General features: G+C 35.7%; 1 protein-coding gene across 2 annotated transcripts in view; it reads right to left on the minus strand.

Annotated features, from left to right (window-relative positions):
* LOC113228838 overlaps window positions 1–18,682 on the minus strand; it is a 62,996-nt gene extending 44,314 nt beyond the window's left edge. The window contains exon 1 of one of the 2 annotated variants that reach the window (XM_026462248.1): window positions 18,523–18,682. The gene's annotated coding sequence lies outside the window, so the exon portion shown is untranslated. Of the gene's footprint in view, window positions 1–6,214; window positions 6,231–18,522 lie in introns of those variants that run through there. The other variant, XM_026462249.1, reaches the window with a different exon arrangement.
* Between the last annotated feature and the right edge of the window lie 921 nt (window positions 18,683–19,603).

The following is a 19,603-nucleotide window of genomic DNA, read 5'->3' on the forward strand; positions in this document are numbered from 1 at the left end:
ATTATGCTCATTAGTTCAAGTTAAGAAGTTTCGTAAAAAAAGATTAGAATGAATAGTTATCTACCAACATCATTAACATCATTTAACCAACTCAATGGCGACAGTCGCATAGATATTTTCTGTAACAGCGTTATGAATATAAAAACTATTATGACTAATAACTTCTTTCAAGTGACTGATAAAGCGATTGTATTCTCATAGAAGTGTTATTTAGTTATTTATGGTAATGTTATTTTCATATGTGGAAGCTGTTAAATGGCTTCTGATTAATCATGTTTAAATCCATGTTGTAAAAGTAGCTGTAAGCTCCCATAAGAAAATAAAATAATATAAAAATAAAATAACACTAATAATTCCGTTTTTACCCGACTTCAAAAAAGGATGAGGTTCTCAATTCGAGACGCAAAACAACTTTTTACCTCGCTATAGCGAGGAAAATGGTAGATGAAAGAAAACCAGTTGAACTTTAAAAATACTGTTTTTTTTTTAATCAAAAGAAAAAGTTTAACTTCGGATGCATTCTGAATTTGCACCTCATAAATTTCTATTGTTGCTTCTACCTATAGTTTTGTGTGATTAAGTGATTATTGAAATTATTTTAGTTCTTCGACGAATTAAAATAATTTAACAAACGCAATTATTTATCATTGTCAATTTAATGTCAACAATAATAAGAATAAAATGTAACAACGGATTTATATTACATAAATAACCAATGTACGACGTGTCATTATCTATTTTTTCATCAAAAGAAAAAGTTAGGTGCACCACAGACTATCGTCAAGTTCGAATTTCAAAAACCTTTTCCACGCTAGCGTGCATAAAACGCTTTCTAAAAAGAAAGAAAGCCTTTCCGAGGTAACGAGGTGAAAAGGCCATTTTCTAATTTGGTCCTACCGGGAATCAGTCAGGTAGGTCGTCATTTATATAGTTTATTAGTGTGACGATGTCACCTCCTTACATCGTCATCCCACCTTTTTATCACCTTTTCTCTGGTTCCTGGCCACTTGTTTTCAAATTTTAAATCGTTCTTTAATTCCTTTGTCTCGCCATTTTTTTTTTGTTTCGTTCCGCCGTTACTTCCTACTCAATCGCGGTAGCGAGCAGTTCAGCTGTCAGCAGTTTTACCAGTTCTCAAACTAAATCATGTGCCAATTTTAATGTTAGTACGAATCTGTAATTCTGTAATTTCTTTCCTTTCTTTTCCTTCAAACTATCGAATAAATTATTGTGGACCACGGTCACGGCACATTAGTGGGTACCTTTTCAATGAAAACCATTCTATTCATTACCTGCTGGTTGCTGTCGGAGTTGAACCGGCCTGGTTCCTAGATAATATAAACAAATAAAAATATAAACAAAAAGTCATTTGTTTACTATATAAAATGATTACAGTATTCGGTGTTGGAGCCCCTTGTAACAAAGTTTATTTGCGTTAGAAGCTCCGTTCTTTCATGTTATGTTTTTGAGTAACATATGTTTGTATATAATTTATGGCTTAGGAGCTGAGTTGGGCAGTGGGTTAAAACACAGTCAATCCGCCCAGGTTTTAACCGGGATTTACCCAAAGCGTCGGGTGTATATCCATTTCTGCCCAAAATCTTGGGCAGACACGGCGAATATGGAATGGAATTACTCCATACTTATTACAATCGATGTAATAAATCTTTTTTTAGATGAAAAAGAGACAACTCCACACATCACCTTGCAATTCTGTGAACAATTTCTACAAGAGATGGGCGGTGGGTTAAAGCCAATCAAACCGCACAGGTTTTTACCCAAAGCGTCGCGTTTTAACCCATTTACCTATGCAAAAATTCGTGGGCGGAAATCGTTATAGCACAATTCTATACTTTATACTATATTAACTATGCTTTCGTGCTTCTTCTGCTAAATCACGTACCGTTTTAGACATTTTTCGGCTGTTCATTTTTCATCAAATTTATATTTCAATAGAAATCTGCACAATGGTAGATATCTAAAACACAGAAGACTACTTACTACTTACGACTAATAATTGGTATTCTTTGCACTAAGAACGAAGTTATTTTTAGTAATCTGTAAATAAACTATTCCAAACTAACCAAACTCCTGTTAAAATTCCACGAAATCTCGGCGTCAAACTTTATACAATAAGAAATTCTTTGATAACAAAATTTACGGCAATGCCTTGGAAGTTCTTTTCCTAAGCTTTAAAAGCGTTTCAAGGGAAATAAACAATAAATTTATGTATTATATCAAAAATAGAAGCCTGGACATTGCTTTCTTCTGATCCCAAATGAATATTAAGTAGCAGTGGACCTTGTGAAAGAGTTCGTCCATGGTCTGTGACTGCTACCTTACCTATTTCTGCCGCCAAGCAGTAATGTCAGCATCACTGTGTTCCTGTTTTGAAGGGTTAAGGGTGCTGGTGAAATCATAGGCACAAGGGACTTGTCAACTTATGTATCAAGGTGTTGGGAGCAGTGGCAGTACCGCTCTGATTTTTGCGATTTAAAGCTCTGAGTGGCACTGCAACTATTATGGACAGGCGTGTAGCTTGCCATCAGGCGCACGACTACTTGTTTGTTTGATTATAATTAATTAATAATAATAATAACAATAATAACGCACACACTCAACAGAAGAAGAGAAAGAAATAAATGTAGACCATACAAATACATATAAATTTCTCCCGGCCCGGGAATCGATCCTGGGACCTCTGCGTGACAGTTCGGCATGGTAACCGTTCAGCCACAGAGGCCATATATATATATATTATTATGTTGTATTAATAGGAGTCAAGCAATCCCCGAAGATGTATACGTAATAGAAAAAGTAAAAAAATATTAATTAGTATTAAAAGGAACATTTGTCGTGTTAGGACAATTGCTAAAAGAAAATATTGTTGTTTTTCCAGGCACATTAATTGCAGTCTGCTAAATTTCTGACGATGTGTTTGAATGTGTACCTACCTATTACTGTATTTTCGTTATCGCTCTTCTCACTAGCACTCATTTTCGCGACCAATACAAAAAAGACAATAAAATTAAAGAATACAAAAAAGTTTAACTTTAAATGTAACCGCCATTTTCTTTTTTTTTAAGTAGGCGATACAGGTTATATACATTTTAATAATAATAAAATAATTTAAGTAATTATTAAGGGCCAGGAAATGACTGATAAATATGTGCATTTGTAATATTGCTTGTATGGTAGTCAGTCAGGCATTTAACATGGGGTGCTGGCGAATAATGGAGGAAATTAGATTTTTAAAAAAAGGAAAAACCGACGAGCAGGTTTTGACATAACACCATAGATACACGTAACACAAATAGTGCAAAAAAAGAGGAGTTTATTAAAGACAATAGAGAACCGACGACGAAAGTTGTTTGGGTATCTGATACGTCACGACAAATTTCTTAGAAACGTCCTACGGTATATCGAAGGAAAGAGATGCAGAGGACGACCGAGACCTACTTAGTTATATCCATCAGATAAAGGAAAAAAAATGTCATATCTATTGAAGATAAAATTGTACAAAGGCAGAATAATTTTATTTCATTATCATTCTCCATCATGGCGATTTTTTAATGCGGAGTGAATATTGTTTTTTGAAAAGGAAACTTTTTTGAAAACGTCCAGCGTCCAAAACCGGGAGCAAACGACACGGGTTGAATAGCCACGAGCTCATTTAGCTAAGAAATTCTTAATTGTCATTAAGTTTTACAAAACTTACGAGTAGCAACAATCAAACCCCCACCAGGGTGACATAAATTTAAAGAGTCACCACGCTTATCAACGCCTAATTGACGTAAATCGAAAAGCGAAAATTATGTATTGCAATTCGTTTCGGATCACCTGATTCCGATTCCACGTCCATAAGTGTCGTTTTTGCCTAATATTACTACTGCTGCCTAATATTAATTTCAATGTTCAATCATTACTAGATTTGGAATCTATAATAATTGTTATTTTGAACAATGTAGTTTATTGTTGTTTAGTTTTAATTTCCGTTTGAATTATATAGAGCTGTAAAACTATTAATAACATTTTCTTCATGTCAATAAGCAAGTTAACAGAAACATAAAATAAATAAAGTGTGCTACTTTTACATAACTGAAAATTAATATTTTTCCGAATATTAATCATTTCAATTCCACCCGTTATTTGAAAATAACCGTTGTTGTCTTTCTTAAAAATACGCGTTGTAAATTTTCTGCCGCGCCTGTGACTTTAGTGGCTTTCTTCCCATTGTATAATGAATAAAAAATGTAACAGCAACTCTATATACTTCCAATTCGAACAAAAGCGTCCGATCTGCACCAATAGCAAAGGGCAGCTGAATAAAACCCGACGACAGCCGAAACACGAAGTTTGCCGAGGGACATCGAGAAAATAGAAGCACTTGTATGAGTCTGATGACCTACTCTGTGCACAGAAATCGAGTGTAACTTCGAATTTCGAATAAGATCAATCGATTACTGATGCCACGTAACACAATGCATTTCGATATGCTCGGAGCATCCATATTGATTTCACGCAAATGCACTGATCGCGGAAAGCATAGATCACGACGTGAACCAAAGAAGTAACGATTATTTTGAATCAGCATCGAATCTTATACATCTCCTTTAATTCACGCACTTTTGCTATCAGAGTAGGCTGAGACAACAGTCTTCGGCTTGCCAGAGGAAGGATTACTAAGATGGACGTACATTCTCTCTATAATTAATGGAAGACAGATGACGAAAGAGATATTAGCAGCAGTAAAGTTCCTTGTGAAATTCGTCCAGGGCAGTACCGCCGCCAGCAGTAATGTGAGCATAAATGCGTTCCGGGTTTGAAGGGTGCTGATGAAATTACAGGCACATGGGACTTGTCAACTTATGTCTCAGAGTGACGGGCGCAATGGCAGAGCTTTAGATCTTTGCGACTTAAAGCTCTGAGTGGTATTGCATCTGCTATGGACAGGCGTATCGATAGTCATCAGACGCACGCCTCGATCGTCCCGTCACTTGGTGTAAAAAAAAGATTTATAAGGTAATTGCGAGCGAGCAAGTTTGTTAGGGCCGACAAAGACGAACTTACCATGACCAAATTGAGGAAGCCCATTAAAAACGTTTAGTGAATTTGTACTATTTTCACCTAACGCCGGTTTGGGAACTTGTTGAACTCGGACCATCTTGCATGCATGGCAAGAACGCTTGTAACATTAAAATTTTATAAAAGAAGTCCACAAAAGTTTGTGGAATTAACTCTATTTGCCGAATTTCATTGGAATCGAGTAAGGAAAAGTCGTTGAAATCCAATAAACCAGATACATCCCCAAATTTACCCCCATTGAAGGAGGAATATTTTCTTCAAATTTGAATGGAAAAAATATCCTCAAAAAACCAACCTCAAAAGTACGTGGAATTACATCTATTTGCCAAGCTTTATTGAAATTGGTTACCGGAAAGTGCGCGAAACCGGATTCATCCCCTACTTTGCCAATCTGTTACAGATATTTTCTTCAAATTTAATGTGACCACAATTGAGAGTTTTTCTAACAAAAAAATAATCATCAAAATCGGTTCGTAAATGCCGAGTTGTCGCGTAAAATAGATACAAAAAAAACATACGGTCGAAATGAGAACTTCCTCTTTTCTTTGAAGTTGGTTAAGAACTTTTATTTCAACCTTTGCCTTTGATTTTTTGACAATTTTATCCACACACCATTAAATATTTTTTAATCGCGATTTACACAACTTGAACGACTAGGTAATAAGTGAAACTTTGCTTAGTGAATTTGACAAGTTTAAAGTGCATCACTTACCAATTACACCAACGAATGTAAGTCCACTTGCCGGTCAGCTACTTAACTTTTGTCTACAGGCGTTTATATTTCATTTCAACGTATAGTTTGTATACCTATTAATCAACAGCTTTGACGGCGAAGGAAAACATTCTAAGAAACCTTTAACTCTTCAAAAACGTGTAGTCTCCAAACAGCATTGGATCGGTGTAATGGACAACAATATATGTAATGAGACCCGTGTATTTTTACCCATAATATCCATCTTTATAGGTACCTACATATAGATACCTATAAAAATAGATATTACATACCCTTTATGTACATAAAGGGTACATACATTTTCAGTAGAAAATATAAAAATCTTCCAAGATGCACAGCTTTTGTATACAATTCATACTATCTCCAAGAATTTATCAATTATATTCTACAACTCACCACAGAACGTTTGTGCACCAAAGAATTTTTCCAAAATATCAAATCACAATAAACGAATTAACAAATATTTGTAAATTCACAATAAAAACTGTTAATACGCCGACTCTATCACAGAGACTGTCAAAATCAAATCATGTTAATTTCGTTGCATTCACTTCCCTTGCGAGAAACAGAGATGGAAAATATCAATCGATAAAGTGCAAAAGTGTGTTTGGGAATTAGTGAAAGGGAAACATAGATTACACAATTAATTGTGTAGAAAGAGATGGCAATACGTTGAACAGCTGTTTGGGGTGTTTTTGATCCGGGAAGGTGAGATTCGCTATACGCGTGCGTCGTTGTTTTCAACGCATGCGTAAAGCATCTGTCTAGATGCTTCAAAATAGAGTCAGCCTGTCTAGGCTGACTCTTTTTTGAACGCCGTGAAACTTTTTCAAAGTTACTGATTGTTTCATTAAATTGTTGTCATAAATTGATAAATTAAATAAAACGAAAACTAACACGAATACCTTGTCTATACAATGTACACGGTGGATAGCATGATGGCCAGTACAGTTAGTTAATTGGATAAAGTAGAATATTTCGCTGTAGTTAGATTACGTAAAATAAACTAAAATCATTGACTTACAATTATGTGGACGTCGAGTCCGCGCTAAAAAGTGTCCGAACTTATAGGGTGTTAAAATCGTATACAGAGCGTCATTCACGCTTTAGTCTTCGTTTGTTCGACTGACAGCGAAGCAAGCAAAATTAGACAGCACTGTGATGAAATTACAATTTAAATTCAACGTTTTAGCTTTTTCATATTCCTTTACATGTCACTACGTTTAAATAGGTTGACTTGGGACATTTTTTTCGTGGTTTTTGTATTAGACCCGTCGTCCATTATGTGTAAGTCAATAACTAAAATTTATAATTAGTAGCATTTTATTTTATTGAGGGAGCCTTTAATAAATACGAAAGGAAAGAAACTTATAGCATCAATGTAGGCGTCGTATCGCAGAAATTTAGAAATGCTGCACAAAATGATTCCTCACTCGTGGTGTTACCTGCTAAATGTCAATTTTTAGGAGAGAGGCCTATAAATTCTACAAACGATTTTAATCGATAGACATAAATACATACAAATAAATAGATCGAACGGCGTTGTTACACTTTGTAAAGGGATAATGCGTCTCTTCTTGTTAACAAAGTTCACCCACTACCGTAACCTTGAGAGATAATTGTTGAAGTAACATAAATAAAAAAAATAAAAAAAGAAGTCCGAAGAAGACAAATCAAATTTCTCAAGCAATGACTTTGTGATGCTACTTGCTGCATTTTCGTACAATGAATTCAAAGCAAACTGCAATATTAGACAACATCACATACGTTGCTCTGATCCCAAAGTAATTAGCTAAAGCACTTGTGTTACGGAAATCGGAAACAACGACGGTACCACAAACACCCAGACCCGAGACAATATAGAAAAATTAAATAAATACGTCGGTTAAACGAAAGATGGTAGGGTAGGTATATACACGCACAAATACCAAACAATAGGTTTGGCAGGTTGGTAACACTAAACAACAATAAACCTAATTTTAATGGATAATGTTTTATTTCTCTACCTATTGACGACTACTAAAAAAGTTACAATAACAATTACTTAAAGTTAATTAACTTAAAATTTTTTCTTCTTAGTCGATAAATCCATATTTTACTACATCTCCGATTTACACGTGCCATTCCGCGACGTTAGGCATGAGAGTAGATGTCAAATCTAATTTGTTATAGGCTGCTCGCTAAGTAGAGCGCAGAATGCATTTTGTCTAGCACGCAACGAAATTTGAATTTAGCTATATTGTGATTGTAATGAAAGTTTCTTAATTATTTGACGGTTTTTCGTGTTTACTTTTTTATAACTGGATTTAAGTTATTGAAAATGACTAAACCGTGACCCGAGATGCCTTCTTTAGAGTAACTGACACAAGCACTTTTATTTAGGCAGTCAGAAACAGCATTTTCCTTGGAATTTACACTGTGTCAAGTGCAATGTGGCAAAAAGCGATGCGTGTTGATGGAGCGTTCAGGGAATCTTGATTATATGTCAAGATTGTGGCAAGCATGCTCCGCCCACATCGCCCGTTTATCTAGATTCATTTTTGTGGTCGATGTCTCTTTTAAACTTAAAAAGATATCGACCTCTCCTCTCCTATGAGAGTTAAACAATTTTATAATTCATGATTATAAGATTTTTATACAAAAAACCTACCTCAAAACTTTGTAGAATTATATCTATTCATCAAGTTTTATTGAAATTGGTTACCGGAAAGTGCGCAAGAGCATATTCATCCCCTAGTTAGTCACCCTTAGAGGTGGAATATTTTCTTCACAAATGCCGGCGTAATCGTGTAACATACAATACAAAAAAAACAGTCGAATTGAGAACATCCTCCCTTTTTGAAGTCGGTTAAAAAAGAACTCATACCGTTGTAAGAACCTTGTAATTAGTGATAATAATTTCGTAATTTTTGATAAACTATCGCACCAATTCACTGCACCTATACCATGAAGGCTATTTTATCTATTAATGTAAGGAAGCGACAAATTTAGAATCATCCGTTCATGATCCAATACATCTTAATAGACGTTATTGCACATTGCAAGGCCGAATGTAACAATACATGCGCTCGCGCCGACCTTCGCACACAACGCGACAAAATGATAAGGCACGTGCAATCACCACGGTTAACTATGTTGCTGATTAACCTAACTATTGATCGAATAATAGAAACTACGACTGGAATTCGATGATGATATAAACTAACAGTTATTATAAGAAATTAAATGTTAGTTAGAAAGAAGTTAGTAATCGGAATAGGTAGATCTTTTTATCTAAATTTCGCGAAACAGAAAATAATAAAATTATGATCATATTACATAAATCATTACAAATATACATGCCCCAGATCAATTGAGAAGGATATCGGGAGTATCTCAAATTAATTATATAATAAATTGTATTTTGTCATTGAAAAATTCTTTAATATTATAATAACTTTTGTTTATGACGAGTGCTTTTAAATGTTTGGAGAAAATTTTAAATTCTTTTATGTAAATTAATAATGTGATTGTAAATTTTAGTTACCATAACTTGCGGTCCAGAACAAACTAATTTCAATTTAGAAAGTCGTACATGTAGTTGATGTAAGTTTCTGTTGTTACGTATATTTCAATTTTCGAAGTAAATAAAGTGGGGTGGTTTTAATAAATTTTCAGTACTCAAGTATGTACATAACCTGTTAAAGTTAATATGCCTAATCTTTGAAAGAGCGGTCTACAAGATTGTCTCTGTTCTATATTTGTCAATATCCTATCACACTTTTTCTGTAATACAAACAAATACATCATTAACGTTGGTAGAGTTTCCCCATATAAAGGTTCAAAATTGTGCTGTGAAATCTTTTCACTTGGATTTCCCACTACTCTCCTAGCGAAAGACCTAGGCAGCACTTGAAAAGCAGCAATGATAGCATAACACACCATCATTTCACGTACACACACCCACTTTCGAACCAGTCTAAACACAACACCCACTCTCGACTTTCATGACACGCACCACACCTAAATTTCTAAGCTAATAGTATTTTCGTTTTACAATGGTCCAAATTGACTATATACAAATTCATATTACAACAAGGGAATTGTACTGTAAGCTGGGGCGTAGCTTAGGATGCGTAGCGAGAGGTACTTTTGTAAATATAAACTGGGATAATCTTCAAAACTTGCTTTATTGCACTTTTTTACATATTTTCTAATTCAGGTTACATTACGAACTCTCAAGATGTTCTATTCTTTCTTATTTCATTTTTCAAACACATTCTAAATACAAAACTATATTCACCATTTTTATCGCCAAGCAGTAATGTATTGGTGAAACTGCAGGTACGTGGGACTTGTCAACAACATGTCACAGAGTAATATAGTTTCCTATATCTATGGTAACGACGAGGCGCAGTGGGACCTTCGGGTCTTTGCGATATAAAGCTATGAATGGTACTGCAATTGTAATGGGTGACCTCTGCCCAGCAGTGGGCGTCGTATGGCTGATTGATGAGGCGTGTCGTTTGCTGCCAGGCGCACGACTTGTTCGTCCCGTCACTTGACATCATGAACAAAAATAATTGTCATATCTATGTTACTGCACAAGCGGATTTACCAAAGGGCACAGTTTAACCCGGCAACACTCGCTACTGGGTAAAAAATACCACAGAGTATAAAATTTACGATTATTATTATTTTTCTGCGCGCCCTGGCTACACGGGGCTCTTGGTACCTTCTAACCAATAGTTAATGCATATGCACACCACAAGACAGCAGTATACACGCGGTTCTTGGCGACGACATACGAATTAAGTGAGTATAGGTAAAAAATACTCGGCTACAGTACTTGTTATATTATTTTTCAGTTTACTTATGATGGTTTTCATCAGTCTTTACGACGACCAACAGCAGGGAAGATTGTAGCACCCTTTTCGGGTTTCAAGAACACTGTATACGGTGGTATCATGTATCCCAAAGAAGTATCATATATACCTACTCATGTGTCTGTAAACACCTAGCGATTGCCGACGGGTTAAGGGAGTGATACGCCCGGGATTGTGGCTGGGAAGACCAAAAACTGCAACCAGTGGCCAGATTGTTGCCGGCTATGCAGCGCGTGACAGGAAGTAGGTATTAGGTAACCACCCCTAACTAACTAGTTATTTGGATAGGTAGTGTTTTTAGGAATGAGCGTTGATGGTGTTGCCGTAGTGGATCCTGCTGGGTGAGGATGTGTTCTCGTCCATAGAGCGCGAGTTGTATCATTTCTTTCCCATTCTGATTCGGTGTCGGTTTACGGAATTTTATATATTTTTTCAACTGCTTGTCTAAATGTATCCGTATCTTTAGTTGGTTCTATCCACTCGTCTTCGTTACGTTGATAGTTTTCCACGTCATGTCAAGGCTTCCTACTTTGAGTTGTGGTGCACTTAGTCTTAGTGCTGCGTGTAAAATATATGGGTGTTTTCCTCTGTGGACGTGGCCGAAGTAGCAAAGCCTCAGATATTTAGTACACAAAAAATTTACATATAAATTTATTTATTTACTATTAATTTATAAAGGTACATCAACAGCATAAATATAGTTTTGTACAAAAGGTTATAACTACTTATACTGGTACACACAGCTTTGTAGGATTTAATTAGTACAGATCTATTAAATGGGTGTGTTAATTGAAGAAGGACCTATTTCTGCCGCCAAACAGTATTGTGAACATTACTGCGTTCCGGTTTAGAAGGGTTATGTGTGCTGGTGAAATTACAGGCACTTGGGACTTGTCGACTTATGTCTCAGGATGACGGGCGCAGTGGCAGTGCCCCTCAGATCTTTGCGATTTAAAGCTCTGAGTGGCACTGCAACTGTCATGGACGTAAAAAAAACTAGGTTGGAAGCATAATTTGAAAAAATAAGGTATTCGTCATAGTGTTTTCCTTTCCCACCTTTGTCAAATGCAATACTTACATATTGATGTTAAAGGAAAACATGTCGTCAAAAGAAAACAATATTTATAATAATATAATAAATATATCAGACAGTCAGACTAATTACTTGATCTCAAATTAAATAATTCCCTTACAATGAGTAACACGCAGAGGTCCCAGGTTCGATTCCCGGGCCGGGAGAAATGTTTGTATGACGTACATTTATTTCTCTCGTGAGTTTGGGTGTAATTTGTGGTTGTCTATGTGTGTGTCCATGGCACCCGCGACACAGGGTTTCCCTAGTGCGGGGCTATGTTGAGTGTGAGTGTGTGCGTTATTTAACACAGCAGCGAAATTAATCTGGAACACTCTACGAAACATCCAGATTACAACCATATTAGACAAGTTCGTTTCGGGAGCTCTTCATCTAACGCCCATAGTACTACTATGGACACCGCTGGACCATCAAAGTTGTCGAATAAACAAATAAATAAAAAGTGTGTAAGTTACCTCTTATGCTCAGTATATAATTACACAATGGAAACTTGTGTGTTTGAGGTTACGTTTAGTATTCTTACACTAATGTCACAGTACATTTATGAAAGTGTTATTTATGTTAAGAAAAATATTAATTTTTTGTGAAAAAAAAATAAACTAGCTGTTCTTGACAGTTGTCTTCATAAAGTCTCAAATTCATTTAAGGGGCAACGCTTTTGTAATAAGATTCCGATTGATATTCAAAATTTTCCATTGACGAGGTTTAAAACTATTGTGAAACAAAACCTTTATACTAAAGGTTATTTATTATACAACTTCTGCGTACTTGGATGACAAAAATCCGTGGTAGTGATCCGTTCAGATCTTTCAGGTATTCTCGATCTAAGATGTTTAAATTAAATATTGTAATGATAAATGTGTTCAAATGTTTATTTACAAAGTGCAACCCCTAGAGTTTCTTACTCATTCTTCTCAGGGGAATCTGTCTTACGAATGAGCAGTAGAGTTTAATCATTATGAGGATTTCAAGTGTAATTTGCTTACCTATGAAATAAGGATTATTTGATTTCTTGTCTTAGTAGTGTGACGGTGTGACCTCGTTACACCGTCATCTCACCTCTTTGTATCGCCTCTCGCCTCTTGTATCTTATCATTTTTTTTATTTTACTTGTATTTAAATTTTAAATTTGAATTGTTCCATCTTCCTTCACTTTCTCATTTTGTTTTCGTACCACGGTCACTCCCAGCTCGACCGCCATGAAAGTCAGAGCTGTTAATAAGCTAATCATGTGTAATAATTTATAAGTCTATACCCTTATCTATTTCTGTAATTCAGTTTCTCGGCCCATTTAGGGCCCTTTCTTTAAACTTTACTTCTTACATAAATTTTGTGGACCGGAAGGTTCCCATTTTATAGCCGTGAACCTGTTCACGGCTAGTTAGGGTTACAACCCTTTCAGTAGTAGTATGGAAATTTGTATTTATTTGCATCAATTTAGCTTTTGCTACAATATTTTTGATGTAACATTATAGGCGAACGGTATAAGAATCAAACTCCTATACTTCTACATCGAACTAAAAGAAGAACTAAAAAAAGGATGTTTTGTAACCCAAACAATTAAACGTTTTACCTTTGGAAACCGAGAGTGGACAAAAACCGAAGAACGCCACTTAAAAACAACTTAACCGGGGAATGCGTTACAAATGCTTATCGGAAAGTTAACTTAGAGCTTATCATAGAGCTAAGTTATGTTAAGTTAATGCTTATGGTTTTTGGGAGAGGTTTTTAAAAAGGTTTGAATGTCTTAGTTTAATCTTTTTAACCCTGCTAGAAAAAGCACTTTTGCCTCACGTATATCTAAATTTGTACTCGAGGTTATCTTATAGGTTTCTGCCTACTCCTAATGTGGGACAAGGGCGTGAGCTTGTTACATGTACGTACCACACTCGTCTTTGACAGCGAACTGCAGTCGTCAAACGAAACTAGGCGGGCAAGCGAAGGCGGCTTGTCGACCTAGTGTAAAAGCGCCATCAGATGTCACATGTGTTTTCACCTCTCTATCATCATCAACCCGTTTATACGTCCCGCTGCTGGGCACGCTTAGGCCATAGTCCGCCAAGCTGACGCAATGCGTATTGGGAACTTCACACATACTCCGAGGAATGTGAACCTTCTTCGACATACTAGTTTCATCACGAGTTTTTCTTCAATGAAAAGCTCATGGTAAATTTCAAATTGAACTTTTGAATTTAAAAAAGTTTTCATCCATAGCATTTAAGTTTATTTGAAAAGAGCAATCCCTTGAGTTTCTTCTCATTCTTCTTACTTATGAATAAATTAAATAAATAATTCTTTGACTTTGAAAAAAAAAGCTATATAGCCTCATCCCAAAGAACAGCATATCCAGCATTAAAATATATCTATATAGGTAGCTTGACATATATAGTACATTAATTAAAAAAAACTACTTTACATAATACACATTCACATACTAGACACGGTTTTATTCAAGCTTAATCAGATCTACCAAGCCCTTATAAACGCCGCGTCTATGCGCGTACGCATCTCGACATCTCGATCTTAACCCGAATCAGAGCATTGACCTATCCCACATGTGAGATGTGTGGTGTTTGTTTCCGTCATTCCCACACTGGGGTTATACTCGTATTATATTATAAATAACGTACCTGGTAAGGGAACTAATTAGTGGTACTTAAGTTATTTTTAAAAAGAACTTATAGTTGACGAGTCCCATGTGCCCGTAATTTCACCAGCACTCTGTGACGATGCGACCTCCTTCCATGGTCATTCCATCTTTTTATCACCTTTTCTCTGGTTCCTGGCCAATTCCGTTGCCCGTCATTCTGATTTTCTTTCGTGCCGTCGTCACTCTCTGCTCAATCGCTACAGCGAGTGGTGCAGCTCGTCTAATTTTGATCCTTTTACCAGTTCCCAAACTAAACCATGTGCCAATTTTAATACCAATCTAACCTAGTAATATTTTATAAGTCACTCTTTCGGGGTAAGCCTGTCTCGCGTTTTTAGTACTTAAGTGGGGAGTGTTTTGTAGCATAGTACCTATTTTTATACCCTTTCCTTGTTACAGCCTTCCCTTTTTCTTTCGACTTTACTTATGAAATAAATTATGTGGACCGGAGTATTCTATTCTATTGTCGTGATCCTGGTCACGGCACATTAGCGGTTTACAACCTCTTCAACCCTTACTCTTCAAAACCGGAACGCAGTAATGCTCACATACTGCTTGGTGGCAGAAATAGGTAAGGCAATACTTCCCTGAACGAACCCTTTCACAACTCAATTGCTACAAAAACGTCATTTAAATAGCGTTCAAATTTGCAGTTCAGTAAATAAGAATCAATGTGAAATAAGCTCAGCTGGCAGGAAAGATCGTGGTGATCCAGAGCACTTATGTCTTTGCCGCAAGGACACCGATGATGGGAGCAAACTGGGACACCAATGCAGAGGCCTGCAGCTATGCGAATGGTCTCGGCGCTCAGGAAGGTACCGGTACTGGCAGAGGGGAAAGCGTGTAAAAAAATATGTAAAATTGTATAATCTATTTAGTCCAAAAAAATATCAACTATTTCGTATGTAGAGTCTTTAAACTCTATCCTGATATCTCTATTCTGAAAAGTTGTCATTTTACAGATGCGGCCTTCGTACACCAAAAATGAGAATTACATAATATTACGAATAAACATGTGTAACTGATAATATATGAACATAGAACAGGAAATGTAATAATATTTTATATTGCATTATTACCTGATAAGAAACTGATGTGTACAGTTACCATATAGTAACAAGTAGTTCGATTTGAGTTAGTAGGAACAGGTTTAGTAGCTGTAGAACTCTTTGTGAAAGAGTTCGTCCAGGAAAGTACTGCCACCTTAACTATTTCTGTCGCCAAGCAATAATGTGAGCATTACTGCGTTCCAGTTTGAAAGGGTAAGGGCGCTGGTGCAATTACAGGCTTATGGAACTTACCAACTTATGTCTCAGGGTGTCGGGCGCAGTGGCAATGCGTTAGGGACTTTTACGATTTAAAGCTCTGAGTGGCAATGAAACTGTTTGCGTGTCGCTTACCACCAGACAAGACTTATTTGCTCCGTTACTTGCTATATTATAAAAAATATATAAGCGAGTACTTTTTTTTCGCTCTTTATGTATTTAGGAGCTTCGATAATTATTGAACATATCAGCCCCATTATAAAACGATATATCAAGAAAACAACGTATACAAAATCTTCACGGCACTTCATGTTGGCTCCGACAAAACGGGTTGAAACCACCCAACAGTAAATGTACAGAATCTATCAGGGTATGATTATTTGCACAGGTGCAAATAATCATACCCTGATAGATTCCGTCCGAACGCACTCCACGAGCAAATTATATACATCCTCAGGAATTCAGGAGTTCACACTCCACATTAAATACAAAAATTTATTTCAAGTCAATGTCTACTACGATTCATCCCCTAGGTTGCCACCTTCAGAGGTAGAATATTTTAATCAAATTGAAATGGGACCAATACTGAGGTACCCTCTTTCCAATAAAAAAGAATCATCGAAATCGGTTCACGAATAAACCGGAGTAATCGTGTAACACACATACAAAAAAAACGCAATCGAATTGAGAACCTCCTCCTCGTGTGAAGTCGGTTAAAAAGCAACACGAAAATTTATTTCGAAGTATAAGAAACCGTAGACAAATTTGCCATGAATAAAAATCTCAGATAAACAAACTCGTGTTATGAAAGAAGTGGTACAGAGGAACACCGACATTTTCTTGAGTTTCCGGTTAAAATGACACTGCCGGATGACCATAGACAACCGCCCGTACTCTAGACGATAGTAATAGATGTCAAAACATTTTCCCACATCTTTCAAATTTCCTGTTTAAAAGTTAAAACTCTAGAAATCTAGGAATTTAACACAAAATTAAAATCATTGTACATTTAACGTACTTTCCCGTTTTAATAATTTAAATTTACCAAACCATATTGAACAATATAACGATAAAACACATTCATGCAAACATGGCATTCGTGTTTGAATTTTATAGTTCATACATCGTATTTGAATCAGACGATTGGCGAAAATCAAATGCAAGCCGCTTCAACATCCGTGCTACCATCTCAGCTAACCAACAACACTTTAGGTTCTATGTGTTTGTACCAATATTACTAATAAAGAGCATTATAATAATAATAGTACAAAAACTTAGTAATTATAATGTTTCTCACTCTGAGACGTAAGTTGACAAGTCCCATGTGACTGTAATTATGTATACTTGCATAAAATTCTTCATGGCGACATTGACTCTTCTTACCTTTTATGTAAAATAAATATCTGCACAAGCGTAATACCGAATACCAAGCAAGGCATTTTACTTGCAAACGTATAGAATAACACTTTTATATTCTCTTGATGTGATAAAAGTGTATCAGCTTTACAAAGAGATATCATAAAAATGTGTCAGCTTACAAAGAGATATCTATAAAAAACTCCGGTTTGGATATTTTTGACTCAAGATCCAGCACTTGTACCAGTACAAGTGCTGGATCTTGTACTTACCCATGTCGCTTTTGTTTTTAATAAATAAGTATATTAATTAAGTAAGTAAAATTATCAGCAAATTATGAACAGGAAGTAGATCTTTCTTGTTACTTTACACTGATGTGTCAACATAAGTAGGATTGCTATCTGGTACAGACCTTTGTAATATCATTTTTAACTTTTACCAATGTAATTTGATTGTTATCTATTTTGTTGTCCGTATAATAAATAAATAAATTTCACCAGCACCCCTATCCTTCCAAATCGGAACACAGTAATGTGAGCATTAGTTACAAATAGGTAAGGTAACAGTAGTTCTCTGGACGAATTCTTTCACAAGGGGCTCTATTGCTCATGAATTTAAAATTTGCCAAATGTAAAGAGAAATTTTAAATAACGATAGTGAGTTGAAACTTATCATGGCTCCGTACCTTGATTTATGAGCGGCGGGTGTGTCAACCTCGGCAATACTTTTTTTACGTGGTTTTGTTAGAGAGGTTATGTCGTACCCCTACCGCCAAACCCCAAAAAAAAAAGTTTGCGTCTCTGCGCCTTTTGCCGGATTTACGGGAACGCTTTATCTCAAAACCCCGACAGCGGGTGTTGCGTCCATCGCCCTCGCAACATCTCTTTATCTCCCGTACTTATGATAAGCACGGTATTTGTTTAGCACAGGTGTCTTGAAATTAGAATGGAAATAGAAATCAAATTTCATCCAATGTAAGCTTCAATCTTTTACTGTGTCTTTATAAATAAACTCACAAACGACATGCATTTGTGATATTAAAATCAGTTCTACGCTATTTATTTCACTACCTATCAATATTATTGCATTCTTAACTAAATAACTAGTTAGTTAAGCATGCTTTACAGCATACCCAACTGCGTAGTTGGCAATTTAACGATGCACTCTTTGTTCAACCTCTTTGTTGCACCTTACATAGTTGACTAATCTAACCAAGTGAAGATGAAAACGTTGGTTACAAATCTATACTAAACAACTTAGAAACAAATGTTTATTATTATATATATATGTGTAATGTAATGTATAATAATGTGTAAACAATTATTCCAAATGATTTTATAATTTGCATTGCATTGTGCAACAATCGTCAGTAGAAAAGTATTAATTAATAATTAATATTAATTTTAATTATAATTAATATATGTATTATAAAATCATTTGGACTCAATCAAACGTACAGATTTGTATATACTCACCAGTTAATACAAAATCACAATACAACTTCTTGCTCACAAAAACCACTCGAATTTAATTTAAAAAATCATTACAAAACTTGGAATGTAGAGCCGAATGCACGTCACACACTATAGGAACGGGAAAATCAAACATGCGCCCGGACGACGCAAGCTATGAACGGGCACTGACAATGCGCGCTCGCACAGCTGATTTCTGCAGGAATCTAAAGATTTTCGACCTTATTACAGTTCAATTGAGTTTTCATTGTTAATTACTTACTCAATCACACCATAACAGCGTTGCCAACTTAGCGACTTAGTCCTTTTTAAACGACATTTTATTTCTATTTTGTGACAAAAGAATTTAATTACGTTACCTCTTTACTAGAACTGTTTGATTCTCTTTTTTAACGTTTAATATTATAATTTGATCTTAGCGATTTTTTGAACGCGCTACTCAATAGTGATTTCCTGAATTCTGGGATATTGGTCTGTTGTCTATGCTATGACCATAATGTTCTTATATAGATTTTAAGGTTTTCATGGTTATTCACTAAACGATTATTACTAATTACAGTTTTCTTACCACGGTATCAGTTATTTTTCTTTTCCAGATATTTCGGAACGGTTACACGCTCCATGGTCACGAGTTTACTCATATCGAGAAATATCGAAACCAAAAAACTCATACCGTGGTAAGAAACTTGTGATTGGTGATAATGGCACAATGTTCTTGCCAATGAAATGAACCTGAAAGATTCAAATGATTATAATAAAAGTGGATTTTTCATATAAAGTGGAGATACTGTTTTAGCAGTAACAATTAAACCTTTACCTTTCTAGCGATATTTGCTTTAGTTTAATTGGCAACATAACTGTACCGTAGTTAAACTAAAACGCAAAGTTCTAAGGTGAAGACGAAATTGAGATGAGTCACTGATATAGTTTTGTTAGTTTTGAAGTTAGTTTAGCAGTAATAGAGGTCCTTGTGAAAGAGTTCGTCCAGGGAAGTACTGCCACCTTACCTATTTCTGCTGCCAAGCAGTAATGTGACCATTATCTGCGTTCCTGTGTTGAATTGTAAGAATGCTGGTGAAATTAC

This window comes from Hyposmocoma kahamanoa, unplaced genomic scaffold, assembly GCF_003589595.1.
Source record: "Hyposmocoma kahamanoa isolate Upper Pololo Valley unplaced genomic scaffold, ASM358959v1 244, whole genome shotgun sequence".
Lineage (NCBI taxonomy): Eukaryota > Metazoa > Arthropoda > Insecta > Lepidoptera > Cosmopterigidae > Hyposmocoma > Hyposmocoma kahamanoa.